The sequence below is a fragment of the Pezoporus flaviventris genome, unplaced genomic scaffold, assembly GCF_033815535.1.
Source record: "Pezoporus flaviventris isolate CSIRO_AGI_PZ_B2104156 unplaced genomic scaffold, CSIRO_AGI_Pfla_v1 ptg000007l, whole genome shotgun sequence".
In the NCBI taxonomy this organism is placed as follows: Eukaryota; Metazoa; Chordata; class Aves; order Psittaciformes; family Psittacidae; genus Pezoporus; species Pezoporus flaviventris.
The window spans coordinates 11,482,416-11,496,947 of record NW_026892555.1 but is presented as its reverse complement, the minus strand read 5'-3'; the positions used below and the strand labels follow the sequence as shown (position 1 = coordinate 11,496,947).

At 46.8% G+C, this 14,532-nt stretch overlaps 1 protein-coding gene across 4 annotated transcripts in view; it reads left to right on the top strand.

Moving 5' to 3' along the window:
* ZHX2 (zinc fingers and homeoboxes 2) overlaps nucleotides 1-4,679 on the top strand; it is a 75,773-nt gene extending 71,094 nt beyond the window's left edge. For all 4 annotated transcript variants that reach the window (XM_061447789.1, XM_061447787.1, XM_061447788.1 and 1 more), the window contains one exon: nucleotides 3,406-4,679. The gene's annotated coding sequence lies outside the window, so the exon portion shown is untranslated. The remainder of the gene's footprint in view (nucleotides 1-3,405) is intronic.
* Nucleotides 4,680-14,532: the final 9,853 nt, after the last annotated feature.

Below are 14,532 nucleotides of genomic sequence, written 5' to 3'. Positions count from 1 at the left end.
AATCCAGATCATTTCCCCCTTCCAGCTGTGGGAATGGGGAGCAGGGCAGAAGAGGGGGCTTGCCTGAAACCACTATTTCTTACAAACCTCTTGTACCATGAAACCAAGCTCTGCAGCAACTCTCTTCCAGCAGTGTGGGTTTGGTGTCTGCAGTTTCATCCTTGCAAACAGTGTAGGGTCCATTGGAGTGAACCTCCTGCCTCTGTGCCCTGACACAGAAGCTCTTCATAAAGCTCCAGGGCTGTGGAGGTGCTCAGGTGTTGTCAGAGAGGAATTTTAATAAGAACTTTGATCTCGGTTAAACTTCTGCTGGCTTATTCTTTTGATGAGGAGCTTTCCAGTGCCTGGTTGTAAAGTACACCACCTGAGAAGAGACACACTGGAGCAGCGCATCCGCAGCCCAGACCATGCAGGGAGATCAGAGGACCAGTTTGTTGTCTGCTGTTTGCCAGGGGACTTGACAAAAGCCCAAAGTCTTTTTTCTCTTTCATTTGTCTTTATTCTCCCTCTAAATCTCAGTCCCCTTACACAAGCGCCTCCGGTGCCCTCTTGAAGGCATTGTCGCAAGCACTGTGACACAAAAGCACCCCATGCTGATGGGACACATGGAAAAATCCCAGCTACTGGTTCCTTTTTCCTTCAGGATAAGCTTTCACTCTTACCTTCGCAAAGCCTCTCTCATGTAAGTTTTAGCTAAAACTTTGGTGTTAAATTAACAAGATGTTATCTTAGGTGACATCCAGAGTATGACTCCAGAGCAAAGACTGCATAAGGCCTGACAGAGAGCTTATTTTTGCCTGTTGTTGTATAAAAGTCTGATTTTTTTCTTTTCCTAACATCATGCTTTTCCATACCTTAGAGGGCTCCCATTGTTCTGGTCACACGTAGGAGGTGGACTGGAGAGCTGATAAGGGATTTCTCCTCCTCTTGATTCTCACACCGCCACAGTCATACCTGAAATGTTCACTGCTGAACCCTACATTAGTCAGAGCCCTCCTTTGATATTCATAGTGTTGCTAGTTTCTTAGTTGTATGTAGTTTAAAGTGAACGTTTTTTGGTGATCGATCTCCATACTCCTGTTGTTGGCTGAATCTGTGTGTGGCTTCTGTAAAACCGGAGCTATTCCAGACCATGTTGGTCACTCTCTGCTATGGTGCGTAGCTTTAGGAGTGTCAGAAACTCATCAGGGAGTATCTGTGTTACAGCCTAGACAGACTTAGGCCTTAGGAAACTTGAGTTTCTTCGGAACTGATCTGTGTTCAGATGTATTGCATACTAGCTGAGCCATGGGCATAAATAGTGAAGCTAGTGGGAGCTTCATGAGTGCTTGGCCTTGGTGAGAGCAGGATTCGCATCAGGCTCTGAAATACCATCCCTAGGCTAAGAAAGAGCTCTGTTATTGAGTACATACCCGAAGCTTTTGGCAGAACTGGATTTATTCCATGGAGCAGGTCGGGTTTCCTGAGCAGTGAGGCTGGGAGACCTGTTCCCATAGGTTATCAGGGCCTTCAAGACTCTGGGTGGCTGCTGTAGGGTGCACTAAAGCCATCACTGAAGATGCTCCAGATGAAGCCTTGCATTTCTCTTGCAACTACTCTGTCAAGAGTGTGCTTTAGTTTTCTTTCCATCAGTAGAGATATTTTGCCTTCCAACAGCCTGGGTCAAAGTTAGATTTCTTGTCCTCATTTGTACAAGCTTGACAAACAGTAACTGATCCTAAATTAAATACAGCAAATTGCAGCTCAGACATGAGAACGGGGCCAGAGCATGCTGGAGTGGTTGGCAGCTACCGCTGGCTTTCTTCACAGCATTGTCTCCCTGTGGGGTTTTCCCAAGGTCAGTGTTTCCTCAGCCCAGAGCTTTTGTTCTGTTTCTCAGAAGCATACTTCTTATTGTCCCCATCATCTCCTTCTCTGCCATCAACTTTCTTTTTTAGAGTTATCTCATGATCTCCACTTATGAGCCCAAACCCTGCAAGATGTAGGCACCAAAGTTGGTGGCTCACGGTGGAGCAAGGTAGGTGGATACCCTAAAAGATGCATGCCCTGGCTTTCAATGGCTGTGACCACTGTTCTGTGGAGATGTGCCAATGGAAAACCATGTCTGGGAGCTGCCCACCAGAAAAAGGAGTCCAAAGGAAGTCACCCCTTGCTTCTGCTGTGTGAGTGTACACTGGCATGTACTGGGCATCAGAAGTGGTCTGGGTCCTTGGTGTCTTCAGCCTGTTCTATATCACTGTAGGAGCTGAGATCCTTGTGTTCCTTGTTGTCTGAAACTGGTAAAAGTGAACAGCACTGGGGTTTACCTCCTTTTCTGTCCAATTTCCCATTTTTCTTCTGGTTTAGAGTTTCAACCATAAGGCTAGCTGTAGTGCCAGTAGCTTGTGGTGGGCTCCAAGGTTCCATCCTGAGGTCATAGTGGGATTGACCAGTGGTTTCTGTGGAACTGTGGTCACCCTAAAGAATCTCAGGAAGTGAGGCCGAAGTATGGAGGACTTCTACAGAGCTTGACTCCATTGCTTTCTGCATTGCAGGTGCCAGGCAGAGCTCACTGCTTTTGTGGGAATAACAGACCTGGTAGCAACAATCATAAAAGGTGTGAAATAACAAGTTAGCTCAGGTCTCGGTAGGCACTGCTGCAGGATGGGTGAGGAGAAGGGTGCAGGAAAGCCAGCTTGCCCTGAGTGCAGCTCCAGTCTGAGTGCGTGCTTGCACTTGAACTTTTACACCTCAATGGGGAAAATCATAATGGCTGACAGAGCCCTTGCTCTGTGCTGGGAACTGGGGATAAGTGTAGGTAGGTGTGTCTTTAAAGGTTGTTTTTGGGGTGTTCATTTTTTAGTCTCCAGTCCATGGTGCAGCCTTTATGTCGATGCAGGAGTTGCAGCGGAGCCAGGGACCTGCTCTGCAGGGTACAAGCACATGCAGTTTTTTCCATTGTCTTGCAGTTTGTTGAATTATTTTCTAAAACCATGGAAAAAAAAGTATTTAATGAGAGGATTTTATTGGGGGAAGAAGACCTGAGGTCTTCTTACCTTTGGCTTCTTACCTTCTTACCTTTGGCTGCATCCATTCTGTGGTTGCAAAGTAGCTGCCCCAATCCATGTGCGCATCGTCTTTGAGCAACATGAGTGAGGGTCTGCCCAGGGTATGTAGTAGTGAGGGCTCAGCAGAGTCAAGGGGTGTATGTGCCTGTCAGAAATCTATAGGGGGTTATTAGCTGGATTACTTACAGGAGTAGATCCAGCACCTTACTGCAGCATCGTGCTGTGATAGGGCTAGGTTTCAGGGTACAGGGCTATTGCCTGGGCAGGGATGTAAACTGGACGCTGTATTTCATTGACAGCTCAAGTACTTGTTCATAGTGCCTTCAAAAATAATACGCTGTTTTTATACTTTTTGCAGGGGTACTCCTCAGCTGCACTGTCCTCATGATGAAGGGGAAATGCTGTCTGAAAATAGAAGAAAACTCTATTTTCCTGCCTGGGGTGAGGTAGCGTGTTGCGACTCCAAGTCTCAAACCCTGCTTGTGGAGGCACAGTGAGAAATACTCTTATAGAGCATCATTCTGGGGTCGTTTATAGTGCCAAAGTCCTACTACTGCATTAAAAAAGCAAAGAAAGAAAGAAAGAGAAAAGGGTCCTTGTACATAAGTTTCTCCTTTGCTTTTCTCCCGCCCACTTTCCTGCCGAGCCTCTTCCTCTGATGGACCAGATTTGTACAATGTGGAGATTTTGTTAACTTTTTAATAGGTGCAAGTTATTCTTGCATATAATGCCACTGCAAAATTCGGGGTTGGGTTGGGGGAGGGAAGTATCTTTTGTGGGGAAGGGAGAGGAGATTTCTTTTTTCCTAAAGTGTTTTAAGACAGAGTTTTGGAGTCCTGTTGGTGCGGATCAGCATCTGAGCCCAGATCCCCAGCCCAGTTTACATTTCAGCCCACTTAAACGTGTTATGGGGTTGGGGAGGGTCCTTCTGGAGTGGTTGGTATTTGGGCTTTTTCTCTTGTTGTTTTGACTTATTTTGTTTTATGGCCACCAGCTACTGGTTAAGTATTTAAATCTCTTGCTTTTCCATGCTCCTACAAGGCGAATCTTTTCTCGCTCCCATATTTCACAAGCCAGCCCCAGCTGTGGGTCTCTGAAGATTTGGCTAGGATGCCTTTTTTGTTTGGGTTTTTTTTAGCACTTTTTGTTCAAAAACACAGTACAGCCCCCAGAGGGGTTGCAGCGAGGAAATTAAGATGCTTCATGATCTGAACTTGGTTTGTGTTTCTTTGGCTGGTACAATGATGGACGCCGTAGGCAGCAGCCTGCCCTCCAGCTTTAGATGTTGTAGCGCACAAAGATGTTTTTGATTAACCCTTGCCACTAAATTTTTAGGTCAATCCTAGGTTCCCGAGTGCACTTTTCCTACCAATACTGCTACTTTGGGCTTGTGTGGAGGTGTCTGTCCGTGCACGTGTGAGGAGGAGGAGGGAGATGGGGATTGTGGGCGCATAGGCGAGCGGGTGCTATTGACGTCTGGTGTGTTCCTCTGACGAGCTGGGTTCAGAAACCTTGCCCACCTTTCAGTACGCTGCACAAATAGGATGCTAGTGAGTTTGAATAAATCCAACTTTTCTAACTTGTTGCTCATTTGTTGTAACTCAATAAAACAAAGGCTGAACATTTTGGTAACCTCTTTTCTCGTTTCTATTTATTTTATTCCATTTGGAACCCAAACTTGGCCCGCACCAGCTCTCCTTGGTGCACAAGAGCTCAGTGTCTTTAGAACTGCAGTTATGGTTTTAACTGGTTTTGCAGTAATCAGCTTGGCGAACACTAAAGTGAACTCCGTGAACTACTGGTGTTTATTTCTCCAGTACTGGAATGCTGGGGATCAGATAGCACCTGGAAATGGGGATTTGGGGACACCTTTATCTTAGTGGCAGTCACAACCTGAATGAATGAAAGAAACCATCCCCACTTATATGGAGTTATTTTTATTGATCATCAGCACAACATTTATATATCAGGGGATGTTTGCAGTGGGCAGCAGCAAGCGCTGTGAGACTTTTCCTACTTTGAAATTGTCCAAGTGCATTGCCAGAGGAATGACTGGATGGGGCAGCACTTGCTATGTTTCCATGTTGCAGGCCAGGGGCAAGAGATAGGGAAGCAGCCTCGGCTCTTCCACAAGCAGAAGCAGCCTGGCAGTGAGTGTACACGTCCCATCGCACATGGTGGTGTGCATCGTATTCCTGCACATGTTGAAGCGGATACCTGCACAGTCATGTCTGGGTTGTTACATCGATGGATGCCAGCATCAGGTGGCCAAAAAGAAAATGCCTCTGAGGATGCTCCTCCAGGACTCCGAAGTTGTAACTGAAACTAATTGCCACTTCTGTCTGCTTTGCTTACATGAAAGGATGCTAATACTTTAATTGCCTTTGTGCAGTTTTTAACAGCCACTTGGCAGCTTAATATTCCAGTTTGCATCTCTCCTGTCTGATGTGTGTGTACCGCTGTGTGCCTGGAGTGCTGACCTACTTTGCTTAAGTAGCAGGGCTCCCAGTGAGCGTTTAGGAAGAGCAAGACCCACTTGAGGGGTTTTGTTTGGCCCTACCACCCAGATACGGTGGGATTAAGGCCCAGGACTGGGGCTCTTTAAAATCTCTGCAATTCAAATAAGACAATAGCAGTGGCCCTGGAGTCTGTCACTGCACAGATAATAAAGCTAGGCTCTCCCCCAGCAAACAAACAGGCTTGCAAAAGGCTGGCACAGCCTTGCCAGCGCTGGCAGACCGGAGGTGCCGAGCCGCTGTGCGCGGGCAGGTTGTGTGGTGTGCTACCAAACCTCCCGAGGCCAGCTTTACCGGGGAAAGCTGATCCATCCCATGGCCACTGTTTGCTTAGATTTAAGCTAAGATTGCTGCCGGAGCGGGTTCCCAAGGCCGGCGCTGTGAGCAGGCTTTGTTTCCAATTAATACGGCCGCAGTGGCTGTGTTTCTAGGAGAGTCCAAGCGGCGACGCACAATCGGGACATTGTTTGTACGTGGCGGCCATCAGGGACGGCCTTGGCTGCGGGGTTTCATTGCACATGGATGAAAATAGGCTGCTGACACCGAGTTTCCTCCCACACAGCCTTGCCCCTGTGCCTGGCAAAGTCCTGCAGCGAGGAGGCGGCTCAGGAAAAGCCTTTCCTTGTCAGGGTGCCCCGGCAGCCCCTGGTGCTCAGGTTTTGATTGGCATCTCCCATAAGCTGTTTGAGCCTAGCTCTATGGAAATGTTGTAATCAGAGAAATCAGAACAAAACCACACAAATTAAAATAAAAATCAGATTTTTGCACTTGGCCAACATTTTTTTTTTTTTTAAGTGTGGCTTGTAGAAAAATCCATCACTCAGAAGCCAGGAATGAATTAAATTAGACAGCCTCTACTTTCTTAATGGAGACTGATAGCACGTTGACAAGAGGATGGGTTTTCATTGTATGCACACATTACTTCTCCTGCCTGGTCTGTAAGAAGGGTGCTGCTCTGTAAGTCAGCTTCATACCGCTGTCAGAGAGCTGGGGACTCCAGCATGTAATAACACAGCTACAATTTGGGACACGTCAGATAGAGGCCTTACTAAATGTGATCATGGTGAGAAACCACTTAGCAGAGATGATCAGCATCACAGAGTGTTTGGGTTGGAAGGAAGATTCATAGATCATCTAGTTCCAGCACCACTGCCATGGGAAGGGACATCTTTCACTAGGCCAGGTTCCTCAAAGCTCCATCTAGCCTGGTCTTGGGGAGTTTTAGGGCAGAAATTTCTGCATATTTGACCTTGCTGCAGTCTAAATGATTTGTTTTTCACAACTCGTGGGTCGGTTGGGTTTTTTTTTTTAAGTTAAAGAAAAGGTTTTCACTTTTGAACCACATCACTGCAGTGGCACCATTGCTAACCTCGTATCTCCAGTAGTGACCTCTGGGAATTTCATTTAATGCATCACTTTGAGAGTCATATGGACCTTCACAGGGTAGCAGGGGGGAGTGATGAGTTATGCAAGAAATCTGAGTTATAATTGTCAGCATGGTGACATGGTGATAACTGAAAAACCTAGAGAAATATACAGGTAAAGAAACAATCAAGGTAAGTAATGGTAATGCGTTGTTTGCCATTAGCAGAAACTTTAACCATGGAAACTTTCCCTGTCATCTTCTTGTAGCCCTCACATCTTGTTAGGTAACAGAAAGAGACATCTTGAAATCTTACTAGCTTACAGAAGGGCGGGGGGGGAGGATTCATTTCAAAGGCACATAAGGCAACATTGTAGGAAGTCATTTGGCTTCCTGATAGCAAGGAAGGAGCACACCAGTGATGGAAATGAACTTTTTTTATCATCCCCCGAGTAAAAAGAGACCTGAAACCATTTAAATCAGCAGAAGGGAGAACTTCTGTACTCAGTAACTAATGGAAATTGCTTATGAATGGGACCTGAGGCTCTTGAGCATAATTCTGAAACTCATACAGCAGGAGAAGTGACTGTATCGAGAGCAAGAGAATGTGAGGTACACGACAAAGGAATAAAAAAGCAGCATAAAAACACCAACTTGTGTGTTGCACAGTTGAACCATATCCCAATCAGATTACTACAAGCTCTAGCGAGGATGGGGGCAAGAGCTGAGTGACCAGGTAATTGTCAGACCTAATCACACAGCACACATCTTGAGCACACTAAGCAAAAGCAGGGGTTTTCCACGGTTTTCTGATTTCCATCAGACCTGATGCTCCAAAATGGTAGTTGTAATTATATTACAATTCTCATCATTTAAGCTTACTGTGAAAACCACACAGCCAGCAAATTGGCTCAAGCACAGTAAATGAGACATCTGTGAAGCTTCTTCAGGATATAAAATCACCCTCTCCTTGCTCTTTTTTTTTCCTCTGTCTTAAAAGCCTAGATCATCCCAGTGCAATATATAGTGTAAAAATTCAACATGCAGCAATCTTAATCTAAAAACATCATTGGTTTTGCAACACAGCTATGAAACAGCAAAGGAATAATGCCATTAACCTGAGTTTATGGACAGCGAAACTGAGAGATGGATGTATTATTCACAAGACTGCAGAACAAACACGCTAAAGGCAAAACCTGGAGGTCAGCTTGGCCTTGTCTTGACTGCTCAGCAGGGAAGCTTCATTTTATGTTAGTATCAAATCATTGCTGTTTATTGGCATTTCTTACTCTTTCACCCAAAGCTTTTCCCTTTCCAACAGGCAAAGGCATAAGGGCAGAAATGAGTAGGCTGAGACTGGGGGTCCTCAGGGACCTGTGTCCTGCATGATCCCACCAGGGCATCCCTCTTACCCAGCAAAGCTCTTTGGGCAAAGCTTTCACTTTTCTGCCTTGATTTCTTCCACCTTTAAGTCTCTCCATAAACATCTTCCCTCATCTGCAGTGACCGTCGTTCTGGGGCTTCTCATGGTTTCACCCCAGCCAGCAGCTAAGCCCAGCACAGCCACTCACTCACTCTCCCCCAGTGGGATGGGGAAGAGAATCAGTAAAAGTGAGAAAACCTGTGGGTTGAGATTAAGGCAGTTTAAGAGGTAAAGCAAATACCACACACACAGGCAAGGCAACACAAGAGATTCATTCACTACTTCCCATGTTAAGGCAGGTGTTCAGCCATCTCCAAGACAGCAAGGATCCATCATGGTGTCCTCAACATAAAAAGGACATGGAACTGTTGGAACAAGTCCAGAGGAGGGCCATGAGGATGATCAGGGGACTGGAGCACCTCCCATATGAAGACAGGCTGAGAAAGTTGGGGCTGTTCAGCCTGGAGAAGGTTGCACGGAGACCTCCTAGCAGCCTTCCAGTATCTGAAGGGGGCCTATAGGGATGCTGTGGAGGGACTCTTCATTAGGGACTGTAGTGATAGGACAAGGAGTAATGAGTTCAAACTTAAACAGGGGAAGTTTAGATTGGATATAAGTAAGAAGTTCCTTACTGTAAGGGTGGTGAGGCACTGGAATGGGTCACACAAGGAAGCTGTGAATTCTCCATCCCAGGTAGTGTTCAAGTCAAGGTTGGACAGAGCCTTGGGTGATAATGGTCTCATGTGAGGCATCCCTGCCCATGGCAGGGGGATTGGAACTAGATGATCTTAAGGTCCTTTCCAACCCTAACTATTCTATGGTTCTATGTGTAGTGGCTACTTGGGAAGCCAAACACCATCACTCTGAACGTCCTCCCATTTCTTCTTCCACCAGCTCTATATGCTGAGCATGAAGCCATACGGTATGGAATATCCCTTGGGTCAGCTGGGCTCAGCTGTCCTGGCTGTGCCTCTTCCCAACTCCTTGTGCACCCCAGCCTGCTTGCTGTGGGGTGGTGTGAGGAGCAGAAAAGGCCTTGGCTCTGTGTAAGCACTGCTCAGCAGTGAGGAAAAGATCCTTGAATTATCAATACTCTTCCCAGCACAAATCCAAAACACGGCCCCATACCGGCTACTGCGGAGAAAGTTAACTCTACCCCAGCCCAGCTGGCAGCTTTGGCCATTGCTGCAGCTGCTCTTCTGTTCCCACAGAGGGGGAATTTCTCCTCTCTTTAAAGCAGGAGCTCGTGGCGTGCCCTGGGGTGCTTTATAACACATTAGCACGCATGGGTGATTAAATCCCTCTTGGCATTAAGAACATTGCTACCTCTTCAGCCTGAGAGGAATGGAGCTGTTCAGCCTCTATGGCCTCCCTGAACCTTTAATGCAAAGTCACTAATACCAAAAGGTGTTTTGCTACACAGCGGCATTCAACATACATCTGTACCTAAGTGTTTCAGATTTGACATATTTTGGGTTTTTTCACCACGGCAGTCCCTCCCACCTCAGTGTTGGGGTGAATGACGGTGCAGTTCTCCAGTGACATGGAAATACCTTTGCCTGCTGCTTTGACCTGCTCCCAAGACACACATTAAGCAGCAGCATCACATCACCCAACTGTTAAATCTTTTCATAAAGTGATCTGCCCCAGGGCCTGCTCATTGTAATGGGGTTTCACACAGCTTCAGGTTTACTCGGACGCTCTCTGATGGTTTGCTGCCTACAGCTCTGCTCCAAGGCACTTCTGAACATCAGCCTTCAATTGGGTTGGCCATAGCTTCAGTTGTTGAGCCCTAAGGGCTGGCTGCTGCCTCACCTGGAGGGCCATGTTCCCCCCATGGTCTCCACAAAAGCTGGGGGCATAAAAGCCAAAGAGGCTCCTTTCAACCAGGAATTTAAACCACCACTGAATCTGACCCACTAATGTAGTTATTAGTTATTACTCGTGACACATTTGGAGATGGGGATGGGCATTGCACATGCTAAGAGCATGGGGACACATCTGGAGCAGCTGCAAAAGAAAGAGAATGCCAGAGATTTTGGCACCATTATCCCCATTATACAGAAGGTGACCAGAAGTACCCTGCACTAGGACACACAGTGCTATCCTCCAGCCCAGACTCGGCTACCACCAGACTTCAACCACAACTGGGCACACAGGGCACACACAGCACTTGGGCTGGGGAGTCCATGGGTTTGACTCACCTTCCCAATGCCAAAACAGCCCAGGTGAAGAGCCCAGGGCCAGCAGTGCAAGAAGCCAAGACACATCCCCTCCTCTGAAGGGCAGCATGCACTAAAGCTCCCCGATAGGGATTTAAACAAAAGGAATTTTAATCTTTTTTTTTTCTTTTTTAATGCCAGCATTCGAATGTGGAGGGGTGGAAATTTTAACATGCAGCCACAGGCTGAAGGTCACGGAATGGCAAGGCAGACATTGTCTTCAGTAATATTAAAAGGAAGACCAACCCTGCTGTGTCAGAGCAAAGAAATGAATACTGCTTTTGATTGGAAAGAAAGTTTCTCCATGCCTGGTTGCGGTGCAGCATTGCACAACGGAGACTGCTGCGGCTGGGAGCAAGGAGAATTAATTACTTTGCTTTTTGAAGCATGGGCTGCTCTGCTCTGCTGTGCCAGCTTCAAGAGCGATAAGCGCTTATCCAAAGAGCGTGGTTTTGGCCTCTGGCACAGGAGTTTTGCCCATTTAAATCACAGGAGGTGCCGAGGTTTTGTTTTGTTTTCTTTATACTTGGCCTGCACTGGAACCCGGGCAGCTCCACTCTCTTTTCGGACTCACAGACATCAATTTTATGCTGTGTGAGGGAAGGACGCTGGACTGAACATCAGTGCTGGCCATGGCTTAATTGCCTTAAGCTCCATCCCAGAGTGCCGGCTACCATCACCACGGCACGTCACAGCCCCAAGCACAGATTTATCCCCAAGCCACCTCCTCTCAGGGGATTTTGCTTTCAAGGGCATTTCAGCATGTAAATAAAGACCAAGTACAGCCCTCTCTGAGCAAGCAGGCAGTGGGGTGGTAGCACTGAAGGATGCCTTCAGCTGGGCAGTGGCAAGTCATGCTGCAGAACAGGGTTACTGATGGGGTGTTTGGCCTTTCAGGGGTTGAATTGCTTTCCTGGGTTTCTTACACACTCAGCCCTTATTCGATTAGAGGCTGTTTGTGTGTTTTTTAACACAAGCACCTTGGGAACTGAAGTCATACAGGGTGCTGAAGTTTTCCTCTGCTGCTCACAAATAACTTCCAGGTGGCCCTTGGCAGGAGAGAAACGGTTTTGCTCAGTAGAAGCACCACCCACCAATTCAGAATAGCTGCGGATGCTGCCACACTGACCTTCAACAGGCAAAACTCACACAGTGCTTCAACTTCCACTGCGGTGTTGATCCCCCCTCGGGGAAAGAGACATTCCCACTTCTCCCAAAGCCGCTCTCTGTGGCCATCTGCAGCCTCAGCCTGCCAGGGTTGTAACTCCAAGCTCTCCTTCTAATCCCAGTTTCTTGGCAGAAGCTGCTGATTTACCTGAACAGTTGCAAAAGAACTGAAGGACACAGGCATGGGACAGTTCATACATGAACAGCTCCTGCTCACCTGCTGTTAACAGGCTCTTCCAGCAACACTCAGCAAGCTCCATCTCAGTTCTCCGACAGTGGAGCCAGACCGGCATCTCCTCCACATGCTGCACATTGAAGTTCTTAATTCATCTTCACAGCATCGTTTTTTTTTAATGTAACAAGCATAAGACTAAATATAAGAGCTACTCAGAGCTTATGAAGCTTTTACCATCCATCTTTTGATGCACGCTAGAACTGCCCTACTTCCCATGCCTTGCATAACTGATTTCAATGTGCCGCTCCTGCACCACAGCCGCCAGCACCTAAGCAAACCAAGAAACAAACTCATAGACAGGAAAGATCAGCAGTTCTTTGGAATTAAATTCTTCCCGAATTACCATGTGTAAACAACAATTCATTACTTGGCATTAATGCTTGATGCACATTAGATCAATGTTTCAAATATGATCCAGATTACCAGCTTCCTAAACCCATCACCATTCAGGTTGCAAGACAGAGATACAAGGGGTAGAGGGGGAAATTATGCCCATCCTATCTGTTGCAGCTGCTGTTCAGAAAGAGGGCTTGCAGATTCAGGGCATTAATATACTACTTTCTTCCAGTCTTCTCCTTTCCCACCCATGTTCACCAGCTCTTTGCTGCGCCTGCAGTACCAGTCAGTGGCTGTTTGCTGGCAAACGCAGCAAAGCTGAAGCCTGACACACAGTGGCATACTCAGAAATAAATGCAAGCCCACAGAATTGCCCTCATTTGAGCAAATAAGAGTTTACAATTGCTCCCTGCCCAGCAAGGAACACCTAAGAGTAAGTAAACTTACCTTCAAGCATTTACTTTAACACAGCTTGCAATGTCAAGATACTCCTCTGAAAGGGGAAAAGATTAAAGCTTTATAGGCCAGATAGCAAGCGATTTCACCCACAGATTAATTCTCACTTTGGCTCAAACAAACAGCAGCAATACAGCAAGGTGCATATCCAGTGTGAGTGATCCTGATGATGAGAACAGCACTGAGTTAAAGAGCACCACATACAAAGGAGATGGCTCCCTGCTGTCCTGCCCTTACTCTGGCTGCAGAGACAGGCACAGCCCTGACCTGCTGCTCCAGGCCCTGACAGAGCCAGCACTTCCAGGGCAGGGTGCTCCTCACAAGCTTCTCCGCTGCCCGGCCCCTCGCCTCCCACTGAACACCCCCAGAGAAAGCAGGAACAAGCCCATCTCCATGCATTAAAAGCCCAGATAAACCCATATGAGTGTGATTGAATTCCCTCTGGCCTTTCCGCTATAGAGGCATCAAGACTGTATCCTCAGACAGCCTTCCCCAGGGTCACAGAGGTGCAGTTGCTTTTCTGCTTGCTACACTTCTCCCCTAGATTCCTCCTGCTTTCCCTCCCCTTAAGTAACATGCCCACACATCCTCTTCGGAGTGTTTTTTTTTTCCTTTGAACAATGCAGCCAAGGGTCATGATTAATCACAGGGTTTTCCACACTCCATTTCCTTGCTCATTGTCCCGTGCCACTTCTTGAAAACCTTATCTTTATTAGCTAGTCTTATCACAACTTGATTACACATTAACAGAAACTCTCCTTACTCAGCAGGATTTCCTTGGGATTGCATTGCTTTCAGCTTCAGAAAGCAGCTCTGTGGGGTGAGCCACTCCACTAGAGCCAGCCTAGGAAGTTATCGATCTCATTTAAGATGCACGAGGGGACATGCAAAGCTGTAGAATGACTTTGAGGAACTGGCAGGAGCATATTTAGAGGACAAAACATTTCTATATGGGAGCAGATGCATTACGCTTACATTGTTTGAATTGGCATTAAATTATACAGTAATTTTTTGGTCCCAGTGAGCTGTGCTTTAATAGCAGCTACAGAGCTATCTGAGATCCTTCAGCACAGGGACTGCATCCAGCTAAAACATGCCCCTATCCACTTAGCTACTCCACCAAGTAATACAGCTGTAGGGCCTATTGTTATCTGTCTGCTTTGAAGAAGTTAGACTGATAGGGTTCTTGGAGATTTACTAGACTTTCAAGTGCATTATCACCACACCCTGTACACCTCTGATAGTAGCAATGAAGGAGAAAAATCCTCCATCACCTTGCCTAGAAAGGTTAAATGTATCAATTGCTCTTGCCTTTTCTTCTGTTTTGAAATCATACATTATACAGAACTCACTGTTTGAAAAAGGCAGAGTGATGGGTGCAACAGAGGGGAAACTGCATTGTTAGAGATGAGAAAAGCTGTTTCTTAATACATGGCTCTCTGAACCCCCAAAATCCAGCTCTTGTGAAGGCAACAGTCCATCCAAGGACTCCACAGCCTGGTGGGAACTCCCCGTGCCAGACAGTCCAGGGAAGAAGTAAGCAGAGGTCACTGGTCAGCAACAGCCTCCCCTCTGCTTGGGAACAGTGGTATCTTTGCAGTGACATGCTATTGCCATGGCCCTTCACACTCTCCTCTGTTCCCAAAACAGCTCATACACATCTTCATGGGGTGACTCTGGAGAACAGAAACAAGGAGAAGGTATGAAGAATTCATTAGACATTCAGTTAACACCGCTAGAAAAAAAATGAGCAAGACTGAAAGCACA